Source organism: Pleurodeles waltl, chromosome 6 (genome assembly GCF_031143425.1).
Source record: "Pleurodeles waltl isolate 20211129_DDA chromosome 6, aPleWal1.hap1.20221129, whole genome shotgun sequence".
NCBI classification, from domain to species: domain Eukaryota; kingdom Metazoa; phylum Chordata; class Amphibia; order Caudata; family Salamandridae; genus Pleurodeles; species Pleurodeles waltl.
In genome coordinates this window covers 78,648,071-78,651,908 of record NC_090445.1, presented here as the reverse complement: position 1 = coordinate 78,651,908, position 3,838 = coordinate 78,648,071, and the positions used below count along the sequence as shown (strand labels likewise).

At 48.2% G+C, this 3,838-nt stretch overlaps 1 non-coding gene across 1 annotated transcript; it reads right to left on the bottom strand.

Moving 5' to 3' along the window:
- Positions 1-2,973: 2,973 nt before the first annotated feature.
- TRNAK-CUU (transfer RNA lysine (anticodon CUU)) lies at positions 2,974-3,046 on the bottom strand. The gene has a single exon. It is a non-coding gene; the product is annotated as a tRNA-Lys (tRNA).
- Between the last annotated feature and the right edge of the window lie 792 nt (positions 3,047-3,838).

Below are 3,838 nucleotides of genomic sequence, written 5' to 3'. Positions count from 1 at the left end.
TATTGTTTCTTTATGGTGGGAACATCTCAAGCGTTAGTCAAAAGGTTCATCGACCTACTCGCGTCCCCTTGTAAGTTTACTTATTACGGTCTGACGTGCTAACATCTGTTGTGTGACATTTAACCCCTGATGTCTTTGCAAGAATCCTCTATACTACATGGCCGGTGACAAGATTACATATGTAATAGTTGTTTTGTCTTGTGTGCTGTATGTGTCTACTCTGAGGCGTTTAAATCTAGGTGTCTCTTCTAGAGCTCCATGAAGTATGTCTGACCCAGGATGCTTTGCCATCGGGCTCTCATGGCAGACGCCATTAGCGATGTCTTTACTGCAACATTTGATTTGTAATCGAAAATATCTCACTAATGATGAACCTTCTGGGAACAGTCCCTTTAGATGTGGCTTAGGGGACAGTTTATACCGTAAGTCTGTGACATTCTTCTCAATTGTGAATGTGAGATAGAGAATCTGGCATTGCTGAAAGCTGTTTCGGGAAGTATGCTCAAGATGTCTGTTGTGAAACATTTACATGCTGCTATCTCTGCTAAAAAGAGGCGATGCCTGTGGCATAAATGTCTGGTACAGCAGATGCCAACGTCTGTTCTCTTACTGTGAATTAAGTGCCAGATGCCTGTTCCAAGAGATCTGGGTTCCAGATGTCTAAACTAGAATATCTCACAGGAGATGTCAGTGAAATGATATTAAATCATTGGTTTATGTTCATGAACGTCAATTCACCGAAATGCTGGGGGTAGCAGAAGTGACATCACACGACCTTTGACCTCCACTTTCACTCACACACACATACTTATAAAAACATACAAATTGACACTTGCATACATTCTCTCTCACATAAATACCCTCTCACCCGCAAGCATGCACACAATAGACATTTACAAGCATTTTTTACTTACCTCAGCTGCCATGGACAGGCATATCCCAGCTAACTGTACTCCATTTTTATTACACTAATAGTGAATAATATATTATTTTTCACTATTAGTGTAATAAAAAAATTGACAGACTACAAAGAGTGGAGCCCAAACTGAAGTCCATAAGGACGAGTTGCCACTGTTTTCCTGGCAGTGAATTTGCCATGAATGACATTTATGTTTATGTCCCAGAAAGGTCTGGTGCCGGGTTTGAAGGGGCAGGGTGGATTAGTAAGGGCAGTTGTGTAATATTAAGCGGCAGCCTTGGGCTCTGTGGCCTTTAGGGTCTGACACCTGCTCTAGATGGAGAGATGTGTAAATTAGACAATGATTTTTCTAGTTCCTGACATGATATTCCTTTTCTGACACGTCCTTGAATGAGCAAGCCGTGGTATGTGCTGTAAAAGCATTGGGGTTGGGGGTGTGATGTAGAAGGTTGAAGTGCTGGTGTTTATTGTTAAACATTTGGTCCTTCGATGCCCGTCTTGCAGCAGCGTCTCCCTGATGTCTGTTGAGGAGGCCCGTGCTGCTGAGGGTGTTGTGATAAATGTCCAGTAGAGAAGATTGTGAACTCTTCCTCTTTCGCGAGGTGGCAGTCAGCCTCCAGAGCCGTGTTCCAGAGGCATGCTGTGGGCTGCCGGAATGGCCGAGCGGTGTAAGGTGCCACATTCAAAAGCAGTATTTTCCCCAGTCCCGTGATCAAATCCCACTGCCGACATAAAGTAGTTTTCATACCTTCTTTAATCATAACACCAGCGGGGATGAGACGTTAAACTCATTTTTTTTAAAGGATGGGGGCGGACAGGACGGACCGGAGCGGACTCCGAGCTCGCTGTAAGCACGGGTGGCAGTCAGCCTCCAGAGCCATGTTCCGGAGGCTGCCGGAATGGGCGAGCGGTGTAAGGTGCCTCATTCAAGAGAAGTATCTTCCACAGTCCTGTGATCAAATCCTGCTGCCGACATACAGTAGTTTTCATACCTACTTTAATCATAACACCAGCGGGGATGAGACCTTAAACTCCTCTTTTTGAAAGGATGGGTGGGAACAGGACGGACCTGAGCAAACTCCGAGCTCGCTGTAAGCACGGGCGGCTCAGGCTAGGAAAGGGCGAAGGAAAGGCTCGGCCTAGGACCGCTCACAGCGGCGCCTCCCAGGGCGGGAAGTGCTGCGTTGTGTGGAGTCCTGTGGGAATCATGAGGCAAACTGCAGGATGTGTGTGTGTGTAGTTTTAAGCCTCAGCAAAATATCTGAAAAAGGTGAGAGTTAATGATAAACCCGAAAATGGATAAGCCTTTAAAAGAAATCACGCCCAACGTGGGGCTCGAACTCACAACCCTGAGATTAAGAGTCTCATGCTCTACCGACCGAGATAGTCGGATTGCTGTGCCTTTGTTATTTCACACACCCTCTGTGTGTTCTTTGTGAGGAAGTAGTGTGTGGTTATCCCAGGAGGCCCCTTTGTTTCATTTTCTCTGCTGCTGACTCGACACAGGCTCCTTTCTCTTTCTCCATCTCTCGCTCTACCCCAGTCTTAAATGTCCAGTAGAGAACAGTGTGAACTCTCCCTGTCTCGCGAGGTGGCAGTCAGCCTCCAGAGACGTTTTCCGGAGGCTGCCGGAATGGCTGAGCGTTGTAAGGGGCCACATTCAAGAGCAGTATCTTCCAAAGTCCGGTGATCAAATCCCGCTGCCAACATAAAGTAGTTTTCATACGTACTTTAATCATAACACCAGCGGGGAAGAGACCTTAAAGTCCTCTTTTTGATAGGATTGGGGGGGACAGGACAGACCGGAGCGGACTCCGAGCTCGCTGTAAGCACGGGCGGCTCAGGCTAGGAAAGAGCGCAGGAAAGGCTCGGCCCAGGACCGCTCCCAGTGGCGCCTCCCAGGGCGGGAAGTGCTGCGTTGTGTGGAGTCCTGTGGGAATCGTGAGGCAAACTGCAGGATGTGTGTGTATGTAGTTTTAAGCCACAGCGAAATATCTGAAAAAGGTGAGAGTTAATGTTAAACCCGAAAATGGAGAAGCCTTTAAAAAGCATCACGCCCAACATGGGGCTCGAACCCACAACCCTGAGATTAAGAGTCTCATGCTCTACCGACTGAGCTAGCTGGGCTGCTGTGCTTATGTTATTTCACACACCCTCTGTGTGTTCTTTGTGAGGAAGTAGTGTGTGGTTATCCCAGGAGGCCCCTTTGTTTCATTTTCTCTGCTGCTGACTCGACACAGTCACCTTTCTCTTTCTCCATCTCTCGCTCTACCCCAGTCTTATGTCCCCATCAGTCTCTCTGGAGCTCACTGTGGTACATACATGCATCTGTCCTCTCAACCTGTCTCTGGGCACATACTTAAATGTCCAGTAGAGAACAGTGTGAACTCTCCCTGTGTCGCGAGGTGGCAGTCAGCCTCCAGAGCCGTGTTCCGTAGGCTGCCGGAATGGCCGAGCAGTGTAAGGCGCCACATTCAAGAGCAGTATCTTCCCGAGTCCCGTGGTCAAATCCCGCTGCTGACATAAAGTAGTTTTCATACCTACTTTAATCATAACACCAGCGGAGATGAGACTTTAAACTCCTCTTTTTGAAAGGATGGGGGGGGACAGGACGGACCGGAGCGGACTCCGAGCTCGCTGTAAGCACGGGCGGCTCAGGCTAGGAAAGGGCGCAGGAAAGGCTCGGCCTAGGACCGCTTCCAGTGGCGACTCCCAGGGCGGGAAGTGTTGCGTTGTGTGGAGTCCTGTGGGAATCGTGAGGCAAACTGCAGGATGTGTGTGTGTGTGTAGTTTTAAGCCTCAGCAAAATATCTGAAAAAGGTGAGAGTTAATGTTAAACCCGAAAATGGAGAAGCCTTTAAAAAGCATCATGCCCAACGTGGGGCTCAAACCCACGACCCTGATATTAAGAGTCTCATG